General features: G+C 46.0%; 1 protein-coding gene and 1 long non-coding RNA gene across 7 annotated transcripts in view; one reads left to right on the top strand and one right to left on the bottom strand.

The window, feature by feature from the left end:
• Nucleotides 1-10,890: 10,890 nt before the first annotated feature.
• Nucleotides 10,891-12,806, bottom strand: LOC105496231 (uncharacterized). 5 transcript variants are annotated; one of them, XR_011613407.1, is made up of 2 exons: nucleotides 12,523-12,806; nucleotides 10,891-11,449 (listed from the first exon to the last, which is right to left on the bottom strand). It is a non-coding gene; the product is annotated as an uncharacterized lncRNA (long non-coding RNA). The 5 variants fall into 5 exon arrangements; XR_011613408.1 differs by having other exon boundaries at nucleotides 10,891-11,378; XR_011613409.1 differs by lacking the exon at nucleotides 12,523-12,806 and adding an exon at nucleotides 11,954-12,078 and having other exon boundaries at nucleotides 10,891-11,378.
• The window catches only part of LOC105496229 (RALY heterogeneous nuclear ribonucleoprotein), an 87,487-nt gene continuing 74,616 nt past the window's right edge, over nucleotides 12,093-24,963 (top strand). The window contains exon 1 of one of the 2 annotated variants that reach the window (XM_011766426.3): nucleotides 12,093-12,449. The gene's annotated coding sequence lies outside the window, so the exon portion shown is untranslated. The remainder of the gene's footprint in view (nucleotides 12,450-24,963) is intronic. The other variant, XM_011766429.3, reaches the window with a different exon arrangement.

Here is a 24,963-nt window from a genome sequence, read left to right as displayed (position 1 = left end):
CACGTGGGGCCCTAGCAGATGACCCCGGATTTTCAGCCCACAAAACCATGATAGGCTGGAGTTTCTCCATCCCGCTGCTAAGTCAATGGGAAGGGCCTCTCAGGTCATATTCCCAGAGGATGGCTCAAGGATCCATGTGTGACCTGGCTGACACCCAGGCCTTCTTGAGGGAGGAAGAGGTGGGAGGAAAGGAAGACGAACCTTTTACTCAAATGGTATGAAATACTCCTTCATGAGACTTTGAAACTGGAAGAGACTCCGTTACAATTAGTAATCAGATTTATATTTTTCTCTATCAGAAAATAAAGGAAGCACACACACAAAAATGATCACTTACGGAAAATAAAGGCTACTCAGGAGACTGAGGTAGGAGGATCACGTAGGCCCGGAGGGTTGAGGCTGCAGTGAGCTATGATTGTGCCACTGCACTCCAGCCTGGAAGACAGAGAAAGACTCTGTTAAAAAAAAAAAAAGAAAGAAAGAAAGAAAAAAGGAGAAAGAAAATAAAGAACTATGCATTTTTTGCAACTGTGAATTGTAGAGGGTAGAATTCAATCCTTCCATAATCTCCATGATTATATTTGGGGAGCCCTTTATCTGCTTTGATCATTGCCATATTCATTGCATGTAGCACTGTACTAGGCACATAAAAGATGCAGACTAATAATTTATTGAATGAATGTATGCTTCTATATTTCCCTACTAGTGACCCTTTCCCTCCCAAGATTCAAGCCATTGAATTTCAATTAGTATATTGCAGCTTCACCCAGAGCTGTGGGAGTGTTGGTATTTTTTCTCGGACAATTAAGTGCTTTAGTGGAGAGTCAGGGGGTGAGGGGTTGCGCTCTGTGCCCCACACAAGCTACGCTGGCCTCACAGAAAATGGTGAGATTGTCAGAGCACTGGCTGGTGACGGAAGGGCTGTATGTGCCCCTTCAATTTAATGGCCTTTTAATTAGTATCAATAATAGCTAGGCCGTCCCTCGCTGCACTGCCTGTCTGTCTCCAAGGCTCATTATGACCAGGGATGAACAGCGCTCCTCCAATCCCTTATGTCCTCATAGTCATGAGACCCTTTGCTATTGCATAATATTGCAATCCACCATCACACCTGGCCCACAGTAGTTGCTTAGTGGATGCTACTTCTTTTCCACTTTTGGCCCTCCTTTGAAGCCCCAGCAACTTTAGGCATTCGAAGCTGGGCCTCTGCACCCCATTCCTTGTAGACAGAGGGGTGGAAGGGCTGGAGATGAGAGTCCTCAAGAGAAAGAGAGTAGCTACACCCAAGGCCTCCCTGGTGTTCAGGCTCTGTGAGTTGGGCTGGGGAGATAGATGGAACTGCTCTGTGTGCGTAGGGCAGGGCTGGGACCGGTAGGCATCCTTCTTTGATGTCGGCATAAACTCTAGCAGGACATTTTGAAATAATCTGATCCAGGGTTTCAAACCAGCAGACTGTAGGTTTGAATGGCTGTATATTTTTAAACAATTCAAATGAATTCATAACATTTCTTTTTCTTTTCCCTGCTTTTCCTGAGCTGTATATAACATTTTAATGTTGGGAAATTTAACATCATAACCTACATTTCCTGCTTCTCTAAGGAAAAGAAAAAAATCAGGTGATCTAGCTACACTGGGCCCCGATTCCATATGGTAACAGTTGGTTGAAGCTGGGTAGTGACCACCCCCACATAGAAGGGCATAGGCTCAGCCACTATAATCCTCACCTGACCTGCTTCCCTTGTCTGTGTTATCTGCCTGGCCTCTGCGAGCATTTCAGTATGCTTCCCCCCTCACTGAACAGCTGGAAAGACGGGCTCAGGGAGGGAAGTGGTTTGAGTTGTCTAAGCACATACAGACAAATAATGGCCAACTTCAAGCCAGGCTATTGTGAATCCCAGTCCAGTGCTCCTATACCTCACCACTTTCTGCTGCTGCTTATAAGTTTCTTCAACTGGACAGAAGTTACTGCAGTGGGAGGTGCAGTGGAAGGAGCTCACTCAGAAGTGTATGAATGTGACAGCTCTGTCTCTGCTTGACTGGGGCTGTTGCTTCCCATCTTTGGGCCTCAGCTTCCCCATCTGTAAAATGGGGCTAATAACAATCCTAATCTCTTAGATGTGGTAGAGCTCTGAGAACTCTGTGGATGTAGGAAATGTTATTGAACATGATTGTTGTTTCGATTGCTATGTAACCCCAAAACTTTGTGATTTAAAACAATAACCATTTTATTTGCTTATGATTGTTCAATCCGGGCTGGGCTTAGTTGGGTGGTTTTTCTAGTGATCTTGCTGGTGATCACTCTTATGGTTGCATTCAGCTGGCAGGTCGGCTGATGGCTGGGCTCAACAGAGAAGCTGGGATGGCTGGCCTGACTCTCTTTATACAATTTTAGTCTCTTCCCACCATGTGTTCTCTCCATGTGGTCTCTCCAGCAGGGTAGCCAGACTTCTTACACAGTTGTTCAGGGCTCCCAAGAATGAGCATTCCAAGAGGACAAACCCCAGTGTGCAGGCATTTCCCAAGTCTCTGCTTGCATCACAGCTGCTGATATCCCGTTGGCCTAAATTTGTCACATTGAGGTAGAAGGCAGGACTCAACTCCAGAGGTGGGGCTCAAACTCTGGACCAGATTGAAGACTAGCTGAACAGGGAAGCAGTGAAAGCACCTCTCCATAAGACATACCCAGCAATGCCATGTCAGTTTACCACTGTGATGGCAACACCTGAAAGTTACCACCCCTTTCCATGGCAATGGCCTGGAAGTACCATCCTTTGTCCAGAAAATTCTGAATAACTGGCACCTTAATTTGCAGGTAATTAAAAGTGGGTATAAATATGACGACAGAACTACCCCTGAGCTGCTACTCTGGGCATGCTGCCTATGGGGTAGTCCTGTTCCGCAAGGAGCAGTGCCTCTGCTGCTGTTGTACACTGCCGCTCCAATAAAAGTTGCCATCTAGGCCTGGTGCGGTGGCTCATGCCTGTAATCCCAGCACTTTGGGAGTCCGAGGCAGGTGAATCATGAGGTCAGGAGATAGAGACCATCCTGACCAACATGGTGAAACCCCATCTCTACTAAAATTCAAAAATTAGCTGGGTGTGGTGGTGCTTGCCTCTAATCCCAGTTATTCAGGAGGCTGAGGCAGGAGAATCACATGAACCAGGGAGTTGGAGATTGCAGTGAGCAGAGATTGTGCCACTGCACTCCAGCCTGGTGACAGAGTAAGATACCATCTCAAAAAAAAAAAAAAAAAAAATTGCCATCTAACACCACCTGTTTGCCCTTGAATACTTTCCTGGATGAACCTTCCCGGGCTAAGCCCCAATTTTGGGGCTTACCTGCCCTGCATCAACATGGCAAAGTCCATAGTCAATGTGGGAGGGGACTACATAAGAGTATGAATGCCAGAAGCATGGTTCACTGGAAGCCACCAAATTAACAGTCTACTGCAATCATTTCATTGGGGTCTAACTAATGGCTAGAGTAGGCAGAGTAGGCCTTCACCTGCAAGGTGAAACTTGATAGTCCCCAGATCTTCCTGCTCAGAATGTTCTCTCCTGATGAACCAGCCCAGATTTGATGTTTACCTTTACTTTGCAGCTTTGGCCCAGCATGACCAGGCTTTCAGAGTTCACATTAGGTCACAGCCCTCAGTGCCAATCCAAATGATTAGTATGATTGTCCACGTGTGGAGAAGGATTCCATGGTGGGCAGGGGGACAGAATGTCCCGATTGGCCAGGCCTGGGTCAGGTGCCATCACCAGGGCCGGGGGGAATGAAGTCAGCCCCTTCTGAATTAATAGTAATAATATGAATACTAGATGACATTTGGGGATGTTTACTATGTGCCAGTCACTCTTTTAAACATTTTATCTGAATTAACTCATATAATCCAATAACTCCATGAGGTAGATACTATTCTCCACATTTCTTATATGAGGCACAGAGAGGTTAAGGAATTTTTCCAGGTCCACACAGCTGGTCAATGGCAGAGCCAGGATTCAAATCTAGGCAGTCAGACTTTAGTTTCCATACTCTTTACGGCCTGGACCAAGAATAGGAGTAGAGGCTCACAGAAAAATCGGATGCTGGCATGGCATAGTGGCTCATGCCTGTGATCTAAGGCATAGTGGCTCATGCCTGTAATCTAAGCACTTACAGGGAGTCTGGGATGGACAGATTGCTTAAGCTTACGAGTTAGGGACCAGCCTGGGGAACATGGTGAAACCCTGTCTGTACGCAAAAATACAAAAATTAGCTGGGCATGGTGGCATAACCTGTGGTCCCAGCTACTCTGGAGGCTGAGGTGGGAGGATCACCTGAGTCCGGGAAGTTGAGGCTGCAGTGAACCATGATTACAGGACTGCACTCCATCCTGGGTGACAGAGGAAGGCCCTGTCTCAAAAAAAAAATTTTTTTTTTTAAAGTCAGATGCTATTAAGAATATTGGGAAATGATACAGCATAGACAAAAATAGTATCTATAACTTGCAACTACCCACTAATAACCATAAAGACATGATGTGCCATTTAAAGCATGATCTAAGGAAAACCTTCATGTTCTTTACGCAGAAACTTGGGCTAGATGTGGTGGCTCGTGCCTGTAATCCCAGCACTTTGGGAGGCTGAGGTGGGAAGATCTCTTGAGCCCAGGAATTCAAGACCAGCCTTTGCAACATAGTGAAACCCTGTCTTTACAAAAACATTAAAAAAAAAAATTAGCTGGGCATGGTGGTACATGCCTATAGTCCCTGCTACTCAGGAGGCTGAGGCAGGAGGACTGCTTAGCCCAGGGGTTCAATGCTGCAGTGAGCTATGATTGCGCTACAGCACTCCAGCCTGGGAAACAGAGAGAGACTCTGTCTCAGAAAACAAACAACAACAAAAAACTGGGTAATTGGGTATCTTCCTCTCTACTCCAGATGGGATTCTTTTAGTTTTAGGTTCCCCTTATTGGATCCAAAGCTGAGAAGTTCTTGGGCCACCTAGTCAAGAATTCCTGAAGTATAGCAAATAAGAACATCTGGGACCACACGTTACCAACATCTGGCCACAAACTCTTAAAATAATATGGAGAAGTAGATTTGGAGAAACAGATGAAGAACATGAGGGGGAAGGTGCTGGGTGAAATGTACCTGGGGAATCACGATTGAAGCAAGGATGATTGAAAAGTCTCTTCAAATATGTGTGACACTTCTAAGTATTGGGGGGTGGGGTGGGGGTGGAAGGCCTCATGTATCTGTTGTTTCCTGGGCACTCAATCCTCTTTGAACAAGATGCTCTTGATGGTTTTTCTCATTAGAACAAATGTCACAGACCCAATGTCTTCCTCGTTTATATTTCTTCTAATGTGCTTCTGCTTGAGCAAGTGAGCCCTTAATGTCAATTTCAATTAACATCACTGCATCTGATCTCAGTGGTGTCACTCATGGATGCAATGAGGGATGGAGGAAGGTCACTGGGAAGTGGGGAGATGTGTCCCCTCTTGTTCGAAGGCTTGAAGGCACCAGTGAGGGAGGTATTGGGAGGGAAGGTGTGGAATGATTTGCTCCCTACTTTATAAAGACCATACTTTAAAGATGTCAGCCTGTCTTTTGTTTGATAAAAAACTAATGGGAAGACCTAGTGGCAAGGCAGAGAGCAGGGACAAGGGCTCTGAGGGCTGAGCCAGGGAGAAATGAGAGACACACAATCTTGTATTGACTTATGAGAGCTTCCTCCATAACCTTGAGCTCCCTAGTGATCAATCACAGCGTGTGGGAACTGTATGCTCCAAGTCTGCTATCCGGTGTCCTGGGGATTCCCAGGGATGGCTCAAAGTGGTGGTCCGGCCCCACCACTTCTGTGTGTGGCCTGATCTCAGCATGGAAATGGGATGGACCAGAGTTTGGGGTGGGTGTAACAGAGCAAGCCTCAGGGAGAGGTAGAGATAGTCATAACCTGCCAACTCTTCCTCCCTCTTGTTTTCCATCCTTCCTTCCCTTCCTCCCTTCCTTCCTAAGAAGGGAAGTTGTTCCCTTTGTGCCCTTCCAAAGGGAATTTGTTCAGGAAAGAGAAAATATGGATTTATGTTCTCCAAGACACAATCCTTAGGGATGATTCTCCCTCCTTTGAGAAGTCAGAGCATTTGTTCTTTCATCCTCTTTGTCATCAATAACAATTATTAGAAGAGCTTACTATTTCTTGAGCACCTTCTGTGTGTCAGGAGACACTACATATATTATTTCTAGCTTTCACAGCAACCCTCAAGGTAAATGTAATTTATGCCCACTTTACAGAGGAGGAAATTGGGGCTTAGAGTGCTTGAGGAGTTTGTCCAGTAAGTTGATTGAACTGGGCCCGGTTCATTCGATTTCTGGCTCCAATGTCATCAATTACTTGCAATATATACTTGCAAGGGACTGGCTCCTGGCTAAGACCTGCTAATGGATGCATCTGAAACGAGAAATGTCTTCTATTCAAGTCCCAGACATCCATATCAACAAGGATTAAACACAGAGTTTAACCTGCATCAACTGGCAGTCAAGATGCAAGGGCCGTAATCCTGGTTCTGCAACTCTTTTGATGGGCAGCTTTCAGTGTATATGATGTGTGAACTCCCCTCTCCAGACTTCATTTCTCCATATGCACAATGGGCAAGTTGGACTAAATATGTCCAAGAGTCAGTTCAGTTCAATCCAATCTGACAGCACTCATGAGGCTTTCCTGTGTGACTGTGCCAGAAGGATATAAAGATGGACAAGGTAGACCTCCGTTCTCTAGGTGAGCTAGATGCATGCTCTAATACTTATACATAAAGAGCAAGAAAGCTTGGCGAGCACGGTATCTCATTTAGACTCGGCCAGTGGCAATGTGTGTGGCACAGGAGATGAGGCAGGCTTCAGGGTGGAGGTGCCATTGGCACTTGGGCTTGAAAAGGAAATAGAACATGTGGAGGTGGAGACAGGAGGAAGCTTTTCCCAGCCAACACCACATGGAGCAGAAGAACCACCTGGTCATTCCATAAAATTGTGAGAAGTAACAAATCATTGTTGTTTTAAGTCACTACATTTTTGGGGTGATTTCTTATGTAGTAATAGATAATAGACCCCAAAGGTGGGTGTGTGATTATAGGCTTTATCCTATAAAGGTCAGAGATTGCCCATTTTTAGACCACAGCCTACAGTAATTGGTCTGCAGACATAATTCATTTGGCTTGCACAAGGTTTTTAAAAATAGTCAAGCCAACATTTAGAAATTGGGAGATTTTATATGAAAATCCAGATTTGGGGGCTCTCTTGAAGAATCCTACATCTCAGCACCTGCATTCTAGGAACAGTATGCAACACACATCCTCCAGTTCATGACAGTGCTCTCCACTCCCTGTTGTCTCATGCCTAATCTTTCTAGCCCCTGTAGACACTTGAGGGTTTGCTATTGTTGTTGTTTATTTGTTTTGAGAAGGGTCTCGCTCTGTTGCCTAGGCTGGAGTGCAGTGGTGTGAGCATGTCTCACTGTAGCCTTGGCCTCCTGGGCTCAAGTGACCCTCTGGCCTCAGCCTCCCAAGTAGCTGGAAGTACAGGCACATGCTACCATGCTGGCTAGTTTTTTTTTTTGTTTTTTTTTTTTTAGAGACAGGGTCTCACTACGTTGCCCAAGCTGGTCTCAAACTCCAGGGTTCAAGTAATCCTCCTGCCTCAGCCTCCCAGAATTCTGGGATTTCAGGCATGAGCCACTGTGCCCAGCATGACATTTGAGTTTTTGATCCATGCCGATGACATGGCAGTGGGAGGCCATTGAAAGTTTTTTTGTTTTGTTTTTCTGTTTTTGAGACAGAGTCTCTGTCTCTCAGGCTGGAATGCAGTGGCATGATCTCTGCTCACTGCACCCTCCACCTCCCAGGTTCAAGTGATTATTCCACCTCAGCCTCCTGAGTAGCTGGGATTACAGGTGCCCTTCACCACGCCTGGTTAATTTTTATATTTTTAGTAGAGATGGGGTTTCACCATGTTGCTCAGGCTGGTCTTGAACTCCTGACCTCAAGTAATCCCCCCACCTCGGCCTCCCAAAGTGCTGGGATTACAGGCATGAGCCACTGTGCCCAGCCCATTGAGGGGTTTTGAGCAGAGAAGGAATGATGAGAGTTAGGCAGTAAGTAATGTATTGGTTGGGGGTGACTCTGGGGCGGGTGTAGTAAAAATCTATTATTCAATCTGCCCCAGACCATGAACTCCATCTTTTGGGAAATGCATCTTTCTCTGACCATACGGTTCCGATGGGGCTGCCATCTCCCTGTACATCCCATTTCCCTATTCACAGTGATTGGTTAGAGAGTGGCACCTGGCTTAAGTTGGGCTAGTCACAGCACCTGGTTTTCCAGCCATAGATGATTGGTACAGGGACGGGGTCTTACCCATGTTGGACCAACCAAAGTTTTTCCCTAAAATTTTGTCCTTCATACCAGAAGCAGAAACCCTCAGTCTCTCTCCGGTGGAGCAGGTGAGAGTTGTGAGTGGTGAGTACTGCTGCAGCCAGGTGCCTAGCCTTGAGGAGAAAAACTCACATACAGAGGCGAGAAGAGATAAAGGACTGGGAGGAGAGTCCCAGCAACATTGAAGCCTCTGCCCTCACCACTTCTGTGCATTTTCTGGGCCTGGTTCTCCAGCCCTCCCATCAGTTCTGGGAGCTCCCCATTCCTTCCTGATAAATTCATTTGCTGCATCTGTTAGCCTGAGTTTATTTATGTTTCGTAATTTGCAACCGAGAACACTGGTGATAACCGGGGGCTTTGAGGCAATTCCAGGAGGGCTACTTCTCACCCCAGTCAGGGAGGAGCCAAGACAGGGTTTATCCTCAAACGCAGAGCAGGAAGGAGATAGTGCTATTCCCACGGGAAAGTGAATTGTCCTGTGAGGCAGGTATCCCTTCCTGCCACTGACTTCCTCCAGAACCATTAAGTAAATATCTATGCCTTTCTGAGCCTCCATTTCCCTATCTGTAAAACAGGACCTGGGAAAGAATGGTGATTCTTAAACTGTATTCTGTAACACCCTGGGATTTTGTGGAGGGATCACTGCTTAAGAAGGGTGGCCTGTGGCTGGGGTGGGGAGGTCTAGCAGGAAGGACTCTAGGTTCCTCTCCCCTACTTCAAGCAAAGCCACCTCCTCTCCCTCATCTGTTTCATGCCTTGCCTTTCTGTGAAAGGTCTTGCGTAAGAAAGGTGGACAACTTGAGAAGTTTGAAAACCCCTAGATGAGGTGTCTTGGAGGAACTCTCCAATTATAAATAGTTCATGATTTTATGGATTCCAAGAGAAAGCAGGATAACTTTTGTTTTGTTTTGTTTTTGAGGCAGAGTCTCGCTCTGTTACTGAGGTTGGAGTGAAGTGGTGTGATCTTGGCTCGCTGCAACCTCTGCCTCCCGCGTTCAAGCAATTCTCCTGCTTCAGCCCCCTGTGTAGCCCTACATTGGCCATATCACATTTCCTCATCTGTGAAATGGGGGATAAAAACAGAACTAACCTTGTAGGATTACTAAGGGGATTAAAAATGCAGTCAAACCAAATTACATTATATTCTTCCAATCTTGACGCTTTATCATTTATTGTCTCCACCTGTTGAACTGTACTCATCTGTTTTAGTTAGGAAATTATGGCTGCAGGTTATAAAAATCACAACTCAAATTACTATAAAAATATATTTGTTCATGTTAAGGTCCAGAGGTGGGTCAAGCTTCAGGAATGGCTGCACCAGTCTCTGGTTCATTTTTTTCTGTAATGTTTTCTGTCTTGCCCTCCGTGTGATGGTTTTGTCTTCTGGCTGGCTTCCCTCATGATGGCTAAAAATAAAAAAAAAATCTGCTGCAACTCTAGGTAGGCATCATACCCTATGCCATACTATCCAGAAAGCAAAAGAATGTGGCATCTTCATTCTTCACCTTTATTGGACTAACGACCCTAGGTCCTTAATAATTAGGAAGTAGGATAATATAGTAATTCAGCATGTAGGACCCAAAGTTGGACTCCATCATCAGCTGTGTGACCTTGGGAAAGTTAACCTCTTTGTGCCACAGTTTCCTCAGCTGTACAATGGGGTAAGAACAGTACCTACCACATAGGGGTGTTGTGGGAATTAAATATGCTTGAAAAGCACTTAGCAGACTGCATGGCAATTAGTAAATTCTCACTAAGTGTTAGCTAGTGTTGCCAGCATATTTCCTTAGAAATGTCTCCCTTCTGCTGGATGTGGAGGCTCACGCCTGTAAGGCCAAGGCAGGAGGATCACTTCAGCTCAGGAGTTCAAGACCAGCTTGGACAATATAGTGAACAGCCCAGAGTGATAGCACATGCCTGTAGTTCCAGCTACTAGGGAGGCTGAGGTGGGAGGATTGAGTTTGGGAGGTCGAGGCTGCAGTGAGTCTTGATCATGCCACTGCACTCCAGCCTGGGCAACAGAATAAGACCATGTCTCAAAAACTGTACAAACATGGCAGGGTGTGAGGTGGCTCACGCCTGTAATCTCAGCACTTTGGGAGGCCAAGGCGGATCCCCTGAGGTCAGGAGTTAGGGCCCAGCTTGGCCAATTTGCTGAAAACCCGTATCCACTAAAAATACAAAAATTAGCCGGGCATGGTGGTACACGCCTGTATTCCAGCTGCTTGGGAGGCTGAGGCACAAGAATCGCTTTGAACCCAGGAGGCAGAGGTTGCAGAGAGCCGAGATCGTGCCACTGCACTCCAGCCTAGGCGACAGAGCGAGACTCCATCTCAAAAAAACACACAATGAACAGACAAATAAATGACAGAACAAGAAGATAAACTAGAGAACATCTCGAGACAAGGTGTTCAGGGAAGATTTCTTTTGAGGAGGTGATATTAAAGCAGAGTTTAGGGAATAACGTCCGAGGCCTTGCGCTCAGGGTCGTCAACTCTTTAATTTGATTTCTCTTCCTTTTGAAGCAGGGCAGGGAGTCATCAAACAACAGAAGGGCAATTATAACTGCTGGTATGGCAAAGCCAGGACTCTGAATTCAAATTCTGCTCCATTCTCAGGAATCCTGTCTGTTAAGCAGGTTCTGGGGAAGCGATGTGAGTCGTGAAATCACAGGTCAGAGCAGGCATCGAGAATATGGTCAGTTCTCAACTTTCAGGGAAGTCCATAGCTGAAGAATGAAGGACAACGGGCCTCTTGTGCTCTCGTTAGGAAGACTGGTTCACTGGAGGCTGGAACACGATTCAAGTGAGAGATCCCGACAGGAGAAATGTGTAGGAGGGAGGACTAGTACCTGGATCAAGTTATAAAACATCTCCTGCATCTTTTTCGGACATCACCCTCAGCGCGGCCTCTTCGCCCAGTCCCAGATTAGGCAGCGAAGAGCGATCCTCACCCTAAGTGCCACGTCCCTTGAAAGCGAAAGGACCAGGAGTTTCTTCCTGCCTCGTCTCTTCCGGATCCCTCCTGCACCGCCCGCAGCCTGCAGGTTTCAACGCCATCTCCAGGCCCCACCCACCTCAAGCACCACCCCTCAGTCCTTCCTTGGGGCACGCCTCCTTCCGGCACCCGCCCAGAGTAGGCGCCCCTGGGGCCCCTCCTCCCCTCCCTGCTTCCGGGCCCGCCTCCTTCAGGCCCGCTTCTATCTTCCTCCCACTCTAGGCTTCTCTTCAGCCCCGCCTCCCTCCGTCCGTGGCTCCGCTCTCTGGGCGGTTCTCCATTTAGCCCCGCCCACAGCATCTCCTTTCAAGCACTGTCCTGGCTCCCAGCTCTCCATCGCCTGCACGGCCTTCCCTGCCTGTCCGACGACACTCTTCCCAGGGCCTCATCACCCTCTTAGCTCCGCCCCTACTTCGGCTCCAAACCTGTGCAAGCGACTCTCTCTTCCCGCCCCAGCCCCGCCTCCCCAAGCCGCGTCTCAGTCCCTCCTCCCTTTCAGGCCCCGCCCCGGCCCCGCCTTCCTCCTGTCCCCGCCGAAGCTCTGGACCTTTCCAAAGCCAGGCTGAGAGGGTGGGGAGAGCCCATGCGCTTGAGAAGCCGGGCTGTTTCTGGGCGGGGCTGCAGACTCCTAGTTCTCGTGTCACCGTGTCCTTCCGGGAAGACAGAGAGAAGGGGGAGAGCCCGGGACCAGGGCCGGAGCGGCGGGCGGGGCTGAGCAGCGGGGAGCCGCTCCGGCTGCCCCCACCCCCGCGCGCCTCAGTGGTGCCGGCCGAGGGCAGGGCTCGCGGCTGCGGGGCTCGCGCCGCTGTCAGTGCGGCGGGGCGCGCAAGCGGCGCGGGCGCGGGGCAGCGGAACCCGGAGAAGCTGAGGGGGCGGTAGCGGCGGCGGCGGCGACGACGACGACGACGACGACGACGACTCCCGCGCGTGTGCCCAGCCTCCTCCCGCCGCAGCTGCCCTTTTCCTCCCTCCCTTACGTCCCCGAGTGCGACAGTACCGCCTCCTTCCCAGCCGCGCGGCTTCCTCCAGACCTCTCGGCGCGGGTGAGTGGGGGCTGCGGGCGTCTCCTTAGGGGTGCGGGGAGGGTGTGTGCTTTGTGCCTTTCCGTTCACTCACTTCTTCAGGCAGGCCGCTGCCTATATTTAGAAACTCTTATTTCTGCCCTTCGGGGAGTTCCCGAGAGCCCGAGTAACTCTAGGCCCCCTCCGCCGCTCCTTTCTCCCACTGGGACCCGCCGCCCCGGGTCGCCGGCCCCAGCCCTTAGCGCCCGGTCCCGTTCCCGGCCGCCCTGGCGTTCCCTGCCTGCTCCTTTCCCGCGGGCCAAGTCTGGGCCAGTAGTTGGCTGGGTGGGCCCGCGCCCGCTCGGAAGTTGGAGTCTTTTGTGCTCGTGCCCCGCCCCGCCCGACGAGGGGCGGAGGGAGGGGAACGGAGGCTGCTCCGGGGAGGCCTCGGGCGGGCCCGGCCGCGGCTGCTTCCGGCTCTCCTACCCAGGCTGGGTCTACGGGCTCCCGGAGGCGCGCAGAGCTGGTCCTGTCTCGGCTCCCGCCTCTTCTGGGCTGTTTGCACGCCTTGGGCTCGGAGAGAAACAACCACGGGCCCTCGAACTGGGGCCGTATCCGCGTTTTCCTCAGCCCCCTTGGCGGCCGAGCCTGAGTTTGCCTCTCGGTGACATGGGGGGAAAGGGAAACCCGCTCAGGGAGGGAACTAATATGTGAAAGAAGTGGTTAACACCAACAGGGAGCATTTAATGAGACTTCACCCAGGAACTTCCCAAGCCTTATTTCGTTTAATGCTCACAACGGCCTTGTGGTTTATCCTCATTTACAGAAGCAGAAATCAAGGCGCAGAGGGGTCAAGTAATTTTCTCCGAGTCACAGTAGCCACAGAAGTGCAAAGGAGCGGTGCCAGTACCTGTTATTTATTAATATTTCCTGGTGTGAGCATATATCATCTCTTAGTGCAGAGGGCATTTTTACCTAGACTTGGGTCACACCATTTAATTAGGGACATAACTCTGGGTTTTCCTTGACTTCTGGGCCGTTGTCCACTATACTATGGATGAAATTCCATTCTGGGGTTACCATAGCTCCAAAGGAAAAGGTTTGGATGAATTCCTTGCTGGTATTGCGACAATTAGAAGTTGATGGATGCAGACTCCAGGACTCAAACACAACTCAAATTCCCGGGGGTTTTGGCTCAAGGAAGCTTTGAGACTGTAAACGGTGGGATCCACCCTTTAGTTTTTGTGTGGCGTGTTCCTCCTCCCAGACCTTGCAGGTTCTCTATGTTTAGATTTATCAATCCTAGTTTGATGGGGGTTAGGGGGAATCGCTCAAGTCATCTGCTTTCAAATAAATATTTCTCCTATTTTCAGATAAGGCCCAGAGTGGTTAAAGTGAACTAAAATTAACTTTGGCAAATGTTCCAGTTTTTCAATGTGATCCGGTTTGAGGGAGTGTCTAAAAATCAGGCAAGGGAGTTTCTGGGCCAGGTCTTAAGGAGTCTCTTGATGTTCACATTAGTTCTTTGGAGTCTGGTAGGTCTGTGGTGCCTGGCCAGGATTCTGGATTTAGGAGTCCTATGTAGGAGTTGAAAGGGGTCCTACCGACCATCTGGTCCACCTTTTTCCATACCTGCCTTTCCCTGCTTCCCTGCTAACTAAACCTTGGAAAGGGGAAGTAAGTTGTCTGAATTCAGACTGCCTTGTCAGAGCGAGAAGTGAAATTCCCAGTCTTCTTCCTCCTAATCCAGTAATAATTTTATTTCTCCCATACCTTGCCATTTCTTGTATTTTTTTTTTTTTTTTTTTTTTTTTAGTAGAGACGGGGTTTCACCGTGTTAGCCAGGATGGTCTCGATCTCCTGACCTCGTGATCCGCTCGTCTCGGCCTCCCAAAGTGCTGGGATTACAGGCTTGAGCCAGCCACTTCTTAAAAAGGGCACGAAACCACTTATTCAGGTCTTAAGGTCAGGAATCCTGAGTAATTGGAAATCCCAAGGAAGTTTTATAGTCCCCACCACTTTCTGTGCCTTATGGTTAGTATTAAGAGGAGGCCAGGTTTAAGCACAGGTGTACTAGTTCTCACAAGTCACCACTTCGGTTTTATGTGTTTATGGCTTATATACTCTTCCATAACCATTATGTGGTTTAATTTCTAATCCATTTCTGTGAGGGAGTTTGTAGAGCTTGGTTTATGTCTCTTACTGTGAGGGAATGGAGACATAGCATAGCACTTGCCTTAGATGACAGAATGAGTAAGTAGTGAGGACAAGACACTTCTCTGGAGCAGAGGATTTGATCTGGCATCATAAACTGAGCCACTCATTGTGGCTCTCTGAGCCTCAGTTTCCTTATGTGTAAACTCTCATAGGATTGTTGCGGGGATTATTAAAAAAATGGCTTTGAAAGTGCTTTATAGTGGCAGTAGTAATAGCTAAATTTATTAAGTACTTAACGTGTGCCACCGGCCAATGGACTGAGGACTTTATGGACTATATTACTTAATTTTCAGAGCTACCTGTGAATTAAGTACTATTATTATCCCTGTTTTATAGAAGAAACAGGCTTAGAGAGGTTACATTACCTGCCTCAGGGTCATGTAACTGGTAAGTGGCCAAGGCAGTATTCAGACTGCAGACAGTATAACCTTAAAGCTGGCATGCTTTTTTAAAAAAAAATTGTGGTAAAATATATATAACATAAAATTAACCATTTAACCATTTCAAAGTGTACGTTACGTGACATTAAGTACATTCACATGGTTATGCAACCATCATCACTGTCCATTATCTTCCCCAGCTGAAATTCTGTACCCATTAAACTAACTCCCCATTCCCTCCTCCCTCCAGCCTCCTGAAAACTATCATTCTACTTTCTATGAATTTGACTACTCTAGGAACCTCATGTAAGTGGAATCATGCAATATTTGTCCTTTTGTGACTGCAAAGCTGGCACACTTAATGTCTTCTTTAGTCTCAGCGTGCATTGTAAATGCAAAATATTAGTCCTCGCCTGTAGCAGAGATGTGGCATGCAGCTCCAGAGCAGGAACCCAGGCCTGGTTGTATCTCTGAGTAAGACCTACTTCTCTCCCCCTTCGGTTGAGCTTGCTTATCACCGAAGCCTGTTTTGAATCTCTGCTGGCTCCCTCAGTATCTGCAGAAGAGACCTTATACCCTGTGTTTTTGGAGATGGAGTCTCACTCCGTCGCCCAGGCTGGATTGCGGTGGCACAATGTTGGCTCCCTGCAACCTCAACCTGCTGGGTTCAAGGGATTCTCTTGCCTCAGCCTCCCGAGCTGCTGGAACTACAGGCTTGCACCACCACGCCTGGGTAATTTTTGTATTTTTAATAGAGATGGGGTTTTACCATGTTAGCTAGGCTGGCTTCGAACTCCTGAACCTCAGGTGATCCCCGTCTTGGCCTTCCAAAGTGCTGGGATTACAGGCGTAAGCCACCACACCAAGCTATTACACCCTTAAAATAGAACCTAGATAACTTCCCACCCTCACCTCGTTTGCAGCTGCCTTTCTGACAGTCTAGGGTTTGGGGATATGGGGCTGGAGTTATCAGGAATAACAGTGCAGTGGCAGCAGCTTGGATCAAAACTACTCAGGATGATTAAGTAGATCACCTTTATGAAATGTTCCCTCTTTCGTCCCCCTCTTTCCATAAAGACACACAGGAGGGATTAGCTTTTGGGTTCTTAGAGGATGTTTATGGATCCTCACTGCTTGCAGTTGGTTAAGATGAAGTTAGATGCTGCATATAGCATGTCAAAATGTCCTTTTGACCGTCTTCTGTGTTGGTGTATTTAGGGGAGTGGGCTTTTTATGTTTATGAAGATGGTTGGAATTTTGTCCTGATAACAACTGGGGGTTGGGAGAGGTGGTGTCTCAGAGATGGGTAATAGGATAACAAACATGATCATGTGTCTGGTCATGTCACACTCTCCTTAAAGATCTGATGGCCCAAACATTGCCTACATATTAAAGTTAAAACAAATGTGACCCATGAGGTCAATATGTTGAATTTATTGGATAGAATCTTGTAGTTGAGGGACCTTATAGTCATTTAGACCAGCTACCTGGCTGATATTTGAATTGGTTACTTGTTGAGACTGTCTTTCATTGGATACCTCATTTTTGGAAAGTTTTTCATTCGCTGAACAATTAGTAAGCATCTGTCAGACCTGGTACTACGCTTAGGGATTTGGGTTCATATAGCCTAGTGGGAAAGATAGGCAAGGAAACAGGCAGTGTGAAAAGTGTTGTGACAGGGACAGGTACCAGGAGAGCACAGGAAAATGATGCCTAACCCAGCACTGGAAGGTCAGGAAAGGCTTCTTTGGAGGAGAAGTTGGTTAAGCCTAGCCCTCAGGAGAAGAACAGACATAAGCCAGGAAAAGAAGAGATCTGGGGAGTCAGGGAGGAGGCAGAGATAAGACTGTTCTAGGTAGAAGGAACAGCAAGTTCAGAAATGGTGATAATAGGTTAAGACTTTTGGCCATTTACCATATCCATTACGTACTATTCTAAGAATTTAATTTGTATTAACTTATTTCTTCCCATAACCATCCTGAAAGTAAGTACTATTATTAATCCCATTCTGTAGTTGAAGAAACGGGCTAAGAAAGCTAAACAAATTTCTCAGGATTATTGGGTGGAGCATAATGCTTGAGGTGGGTGGATGTGGCCAGACAGGAGACTTTCAAGGTAGGCAGAGCAGAAGCCAAGTCAGGAAAGGGCCTTCTTGCCTGTGTTGAGGAGTTTGGACTTCATCCTGAGGTGAGGGGGCCATGATTCGATGTACATTTTGGAAGGATATCTCTGGCTGCCTGTTCAGGAGTGGACTGGAGAGCTAGAGCACTGTGGGCAGAGAGGCCAGTTAGGAGGTTGGCAAGAGGTGATGATGTTTCAAATGAAGGTGGTGGAAGAGCATGTGCAAGAGTGTGTGTAGAGAAAAGATGGAATTGCTGGGCCTGGGGGCTCACGTTTGTAGTCCCAGCACTTTGGGAGGCCAAAGTGGGTGGATCACCTGAGGTCAGGAGTTTGAGACTAGCCTGGCCAACATGGTGAAACCCCATCTCTACTAAAAATACAGAAAAAAATTAGCCGGGTGTGGTGGCGGCACCTGTAATCCCACCTACGTGGGAAGCTAAGGCAGGAGAATCACTTGGATCTGGGAAGTGGAGGTTGCAATGAGCTGATATCGAACCACTGCAGTCCAGCCCTGAGTGAGACTGTCTCAAAAAAAAAAAAAAAAAGAAAAAAAAAAAAGAAAAAAAAGAAAAAAGGTGGAATTGAGTCATGAGACACAGATTATTGGTGTGGAGGGTAAGGAAGGAATCAGGATGACATCTGGTTTCTACCTGGTGCAGTTTTGTAAATGGGTGCTGTTTATTGAGGTGGAGACACAGGAGAAGGAGGAGCACGTAAGGGAGGGAGTAGGGTTTCTTATACAGGGTCTCCTTACATATGCTTTCGCTTACCTCTAGTTATGGATTCCAGTTCTTTGTGTCAGGTATGAAAGGGAGAGAGTGAGAGTATGGCACAACTGGTCATGTTCCTGGCTAAACTGGATGATGCGAACATTAGTTTAGGAAGAGAGGAGATATTCAATCCTAGACATCTGGGCATGGCACAGCCTGGAAACTACTTACGTTAAGCCAAGAAAAGTTTACATTTTCTCCAGGTTACGTCCTTTGGCACTTTACTTTTCATATATTAGTGTATTCCTCTCTAAGTCGAAGCCACTTCTCTGCTTACTCTCTGCTAGGCACTGGGAAAACAAAGATGAGTAAAACTTATCCTAACGAGCTCATAATCCAGAAGGGCAGAAATCTCAGTAGCTTGGATGCAGCAGTGGCCTGGGGAGAGGGTGGATGGGGCAGGGCAGGGTAGGACAGGATGGAGAGGGACCCGGAAGGGTTTTTATTAGGGATAGGAGTCAGGAGACCCCACTGTGTGTGCCAGTCTTTTTCTCAGTTGGCAAGTGTCTAGGTTTATTCATCCAAATAATGACTAGATGACCCACAAGGTCCCTTCTAGCAATTACATTTTAGGATTCTAGGTGGTGGTTTAGATAATATATCTCTAGGAGAGATGTTTTCTTTCTTCCTCTCCCCCTTCTTAGTTTGGCATTGGTGAGGGGGGAATGGGGGTGGAGATAGCAAGGTTTTCACTTGAGTGTCTTGGTCTTAATTCAATTTTGGCCTCATGCATAAAATGTATAGCTGGAAGGGAGAAAATGACAGCCGTTAACCTGCTTGTCCTGCAACTTCCCCCTCGATACTGTAAGGATAGTTTCAGACCTGTGCTCAGGACGCAGCTCACAGACCCTTAGGAATAGAGAAAGTGTGCAGTGGAATAAATAGGAAGTCTAGTCACTAGCCTGAGCATCGTTTGGTCAGTGTGTGGGCTGGACTAAGGCCCTTTTTATAGCCTTGTTTCCTCATAAAATCATTTGGGGAGTCCCTGAAATTCTGTAAAGGTCCAAAGAGTGGGGGTGGGGAGGTAGGGATAGAAAAAGGGTTGGAGGTCCCCCTCTCTCTCACTTCTCCCCTCTCTTTGAATGAATAAGTAGAAGCAGGTATCTGGCCAAGTATTAATGTTTGTTTCCACAGCCTTGCCTTAATTTTCTCAGTGTTAGCGTCTTCTGTCATTTCATAATGGCTTTCATGGTAATCAATGTCCTGTACCTCCTGGGAGGAAGGAAGGAAAGATGGGATATTGTCCCTGGGCTCTAGTCTCCATCTCCAGAAGAACCATTTAAGACATCCACTGCCCCCTGTTGTTTATTCTGGGGTTGGGATAGGGGGTTGTGGCTGAATACTTGGGTTTCCTAGAGGGTACATACTTGAGTTTCCTAGGGAGTGCTCTACTAACTAAAGTGCAAATCTGGCTATCTTCCCAACACACTAGTGAGTTTGACTGGGGAAAACAGCCGTCAGTGGGCTTTTGATGCTTGCCAAACCCATGTTAATTGTAGGTATCTAATACTCTCTGGGATCTCTGTCTTCCTGTCTGTGAAACAAGGGAATTGGACTAGATAATCTTAAGTGATATTTCTACCTTTTTACAGTTTTGTGAAAGTGGCTTGAGAATTCATCTCTGGAAGGAGAAAGGACTTTGCTAAAGTATTGAGAGGATCTCAGAGGGTTAAATTCTGGGTTCACAGATGATACCTTTCAGTATATAAACAGATGGATATTGCTTTTTAGAGTGGACAGCTTGCTGAAAAATTGCTTGTGAGATGAATTTGTCAAATTGTATGCTGAGCTCCATTATAAACTTGGAGCTGTAGCCTCATGGGACAAACTTGGAGTCTAAGACTATAAAAAAAATTACATTTAAATATGTAGCAAACTTTAAAGTCACATAATAAAGGAAAAAAAAAAAAAAAAACACTTTAAGATTCTCACACTGTGGTAGTAATGGAAAAACACTAGACCAGAAACTTGCATTTCTTAAGGGCTTTAGCTTATGGAGTATATACCCCACTGAGGTTACCTGCCCCTTGAAGTGCCATCTGTAGAGACTGAATAGTTCTGTTTGTCAAGGTAAGACTCACTGCTTTATTTCAAGTAAATACTCTCTTTTAGAATGCCAGGTTTAGAAGCTTAATGTTATTGGCCAGATTTTCTTCATTCCAGAAACATTTATCTGGTATTTAGCTGTCTCCTGTTTGTTTATTTTATTAAGGATTTTAATAAGCTTAGTTAATGGTACTATTTACATGGTGTCTGTTGATCTCTTTGTCTAGTTTCCTTTGAAATTATTTGTGTTAGTGAAAGCAAGCCCAGCAGTAGATTTAAAAGGGTCATTTCCGTAACTTCATTTATCTAGATCTGGGTTTTCTTTGTAAATGTGACCACACTATACTGAGAAGTCAAATGTTTCTTTTTTTTTTTTTGAGACAGTCTTGCTCTGTCGCCCAGGCTGGAGTGCAGTGGCATGATCTCGGCTCACTGCAAGCTCCACCTCCCGGGTTCACGCCATTCTCCTGCCTTAGCCTCCCGAGTAGCTGGGACTGTAGGCGCCCGCCACCACGCCTGGCTAATTTTTTGTATTTTTAGTAGAGACGGGGTTTCACAGTGTTTGCCAGGATGGTCTGGATCTCCTGACCTTGTGATCCGCCCGCCTGTGCCTCCCAAGGTGTTGGGATTACAGGTGTGAGCCACCGCGGCCATGTTATTTCCTTTTTATCCAGAACATGAATTTAAGGCTTTGGAATTTTGTTCTTGCGGATACCTGTAAGGTGGTACTGAGGAATGGTGTTGCTGCCAATGTAATAATGAGGGCTGTGCGTGACTCAGTTGGACACAAGAATAACTTCTCTTCAGACTTTTAAAGATTCACCCTAAATTGATTCTTACACCAATTAAAATCAACCCTTCCTAAAATTAGGGTTCAGAGGAAGTTACTTAGTTGCTGTGGCATGATTATTTATGCTTGGGAGTCCAACAGCCTTCCATCCCTAATCTCAACCATTCGTTCCAGGAATTTGGAGTACCTCCTATGTGTTCTCCTTGTGGAGAACATAAAAACCAACAAGACATAATTCCTGTCCACAAATTACTTTGAGTCTTGAGAGGAAGACAGAGAAGTAATTCAAATCCAGCCTGTTGCCCTGGCTCATATATTTGGATTGAGAGTTCAAACGGAAAATAACATAATTGTTGGCTACGTCAGTAGACAAGGAGACCAGTTTGATAATCTGACTTTCAGTGTGTAGACTTTTTTTTTTTTTTTTTGGCATTTCCTTCTCTCCCTTCTGTTTTTTACAGATATTTATCCTCCGTTGCTAAGGTGTCCAACACCGAGTGTGTAAAGTCAGGAGTGTTAGAGTAGGGGACAACATTGCCCTTCAGGTTTGGGTGGCCAGATACCTGCATCTGGACACCCAAACAGTTCTCTGGCTGGCTTCAGGAAGATTTGGTATTGTTTTGCTTCTTATGAAGAAATGAAGAAAATTAAGTTTCATTCTGAATTATTTTAAGTTTTATTACGCTCTATTTTGAAATAAAATTGCTCTGTTTCGTATGCAAGTGGAATTATCTGAGGTGTGGTTTCTGGCATTCGATCAGTCTGTGATTTAATAATTGTGATTATATTGTAGTTTGTGAAGCCCATTGCCACTGCCTCTGCCAGCCGCCTTTGAACACTTTGCAGCAAGGAGCCCTAGCAAATGGAAATGGTGGGCACATTGAGGCTCTCCTGGTTTTGAAGGGCTCTTCCCTCTTTCCTACCCTTCAGAGAGAAATGTTACTTGGGATGCTGTGTTGTGCTCCCTATTTCTTCCAACAATTTAGCATTGCCTGTGGGGTCTGGAATAATAAGGCCATGTAAACTGGAGATGTCATCTCTCACTCTGAAGTTCCATTTTCTCGTCTGTGAAGTGGGGTTAATACTCCATATCTTGCCTTCCTCACAATGTTATTGTGAGGAGCAAATTAGAAAGTTGTAAAATCACGAGACAATTTATATGTGAAGAATCCATTAGTCATTTGTCAGAGGTGAAAGGTAAGTGACAGAATTTTCCATAGGAGGGGAGATCAATCTCTTTGTAGGGAGCAGGGAGAGTGATCTCAGCTGATCTCTGGGATTGGGAAAAGGTGTGATGAAAGCATTTGGACAGGGGCAATGATGAAGCAAAAGACTAAAGGTGAACTGTGTAGCGGGAACAGTGAGTGAGTGTTCTCTAACCTCATACTCTAAGTCCTAGGTTAGGCATATGTTTAGCTTTAGTAAATACGCCACAGTTTTAAAAGGCCTGCCAGATTACATGGTTAGCGATGAGAAAATTGCTTTTCTTCTGTGTCCTTGTAAACGTTTGGGATTATCTGTCTTTTTCATTTGAAGCCATTCTGTTTAGTATAGATATGAATTTTAAGAACCACAATATGAATTCTCACATAGCAAGTACCATAAAGGGGTACAGTGATTGGGAAGGTCAGAAGGGGAAGAGATTGCTTCCTTTGTACATGGAGGAGGGGCAGAGGGGGAGTTCCCAAGGAACATTTGTGGACCAGTGAGTATTTGTGCTGGACCTTGCAGGATAAGGATAATGACCATCTGTTGTCCAGGACCATTTTAATTTCTAAGATTCTGTCTGGTTGTACTTACAGATTATGAAATACCAGTATTGCCATGTCTGTACCGTATCTCCCATACTATTTAGAAGCAACACCCAGGTATCTTTTCCTCAACTGATGTGCTTCCCTTCCCCCCTTTTCCAGAAAGAATGTTCACAGGTGATTAGGCTGCAGAGATAGAGAACATTCTGTGCAATGGGGACAACTTGAGTAGAGGCACAGATGAATGACTAGACTGAGTAGCATCCATATTTCTGCTAATGATCAGGTGGTAGAAGTGTCCCACACTTTGGAGATGGGTGATACCTTCTCATAGCCTCTCAGAGCAGAGCAAGGTCATGTCGTTATGAAGCCAGTTTGTATTTAAACTGGATAAAAGGATGAGAATGATCTCTTTGCTTATAATTATATCATTTCAGGAAGGAAATTAATCCAGTAAACAGTCGTACTTGAAGTATATCAAAAGAGAGTTTTTCTTCTTAAAATGGTTGGGGAGGGAAGGGAATACTGAAACCTACATAACTTAGTCTCTCAGAGCTCATCTATTACTTGTATATTTGCTCAGGGAAAAAATTGCCATTTCTTTGTCAGCTTTTATCCTGCCAGTGGACCCTAGCTGGGTGTTTATTTTGTGTAGTTTTACCAAATCACTTTGAAGGTTGGCATGAACATTGATCATGTCTTTGAGCCTTTCTTCTTTGTTCTGTCAGCAAATATTAGAAAATGTACCTTAAATTACTTGGTTGGGGAAAATAAGGTGGCCCTGCCTGCTTCCAGAGAACAGCACTTTCATGTTAAACATTAGTCAGCTTCTGATCCTGTGTCAGGTCATGGGGTGTTTGTCAAGATAGACAGGGTGCTAGAGCTGCCACTAGGGACTTTCACTAGAGAATTTCTAGGCCCCCTGTAGAGGAGACTAGTTGAGTAGTTGATTTAAAAATCTGATGGGCCGGGCACAGTGGCTCACAGCCTGTAATCCCAACACTTTGGGAGGCCGAGGCAGGCAGATCATGAGGTAAGGAGATCGAGACCATCCTGGCCAACATGGTGAAACCCTGTCTCTACTAAAAATACCAAAATTAGCTGGGCGTGATGGTGCCTGCCTGTAATCCCAGCTACTCGGGAGGCCGAGACAGGAGAATTACTTGAACCAGGGAGGTGGAGGTTGTAGTGAGCTGAGATCGTGCCACTGCCACTGCACTCTAGCCTGGAGACAGAGTGAGAGACTCTGTCTCAAAAAAAAAAAAAAAAAAAAAAAACTGACCTGGGTTTTAAATGTTAGCGCAGCCTTGCATATTAGTGATATTAATTGGGTGTCCACTATGTTGAGATACCGTATTTAGTACCTTGTGTTTATACTAATACAGCTAATATTTACTGAAGGTTACTATGTGTGAAGCTTTTTATGTATATAAAATATTATTTAATTCTCACCTCAAACCTAAGAAGTAGGTTGTGTTGATCATGATCATACAGATAGGAAATCGAGACACAGGGAGGTTAAGAGATATGCCGTGGTTGGCCGGGCGTGGTGGCTCACGCCTGTAATCCCAGCACTTCGGGAGGCTGAGGCAGGTGGATCACGAGGTCAGGAGATCGAGACCACGGTGAAACCCCATCTCTACTAAAAATACAAAAAATTAGCTGGGCGTGGTGGCAGGCGCCTGTAGTCCCAGCTACTTCTGAGGCTGAGGCAGGAGAATGGCGTGAACCCGGGAGGCGGAGCTTGCAGTGAGCCGAGATCACACCACTGCACTCCAGCCTGGGGCAATGGAGCGAGGCTCTATCTCAGGAAAAAAAAAAAAAAAAGATGCTGTAGTCACGCTGCTGATAGATGGAGTTGCTAGGATTGAAACCTAACTAATTCCTCTTTATTTTTAATATGGAAAATTTCAAATATATACAAAGTTGAATAGGTTAATAAAATATTATTTATCCATCACGTGACTTCAACAGTTAGCAGTTCCTGGTCAGTCTTGTTTCATTTATACCCCTACCTACTTTTTTCCATTCTGTGCTTTGAAGAAAATCTCAGCTATCATATTTTGTCCTTAAATATTTCACAGTGTGTCTCTAAAAGATGACTTCTAAAAACAATTGTAATGCCATTACCATCTTTATAAAGTTTAACAGTACCTTAATAAAATAAAAATCCACATGATTATGTTCAAATGTTCGATTGTTTTGTAAATGTCACAACCTTATTTTGATAGTTTGATTCAGGATTCATATAAAGTCCACACATGGTTCTTAAGTCTTTTAAGTCTCATTTAATTTATATGGTCCCTTCTATAGTCACACTTTGCATAGAGATGTTTCAGTCAATGATGGGCCGCAGATATGACAGTGGTCTAATATGATTGTAATATCTTTTTTTTTTTTTTTTTTTACTGTACCCATTGTATGTTTTAGGTGCACAAATACTTACCATTGTGTTACAGTTGCCTACACAGTAATATGCTG

Source organism: Macaca nemestrina, chromosome 15, assembly GCF_043159975.1.
Source record: "Macaca nemestrina isolate mMacNem1 chromosome 15, mMacNem.hap1, whole genome shotgun sequence".
Classification (NCBI taxonomy): domain Eukaryota; kingdom Metazoa; phylum Chordata; class Mammalia; order Primates; family Cercopithecidae; genus Macaca; species Macaca nemestrina.
The sequence above is the reverse complement of the archived record's forward strand: the minus strand, read 5'-3'. Positions and strand labels throughout refer to the sequence as shown.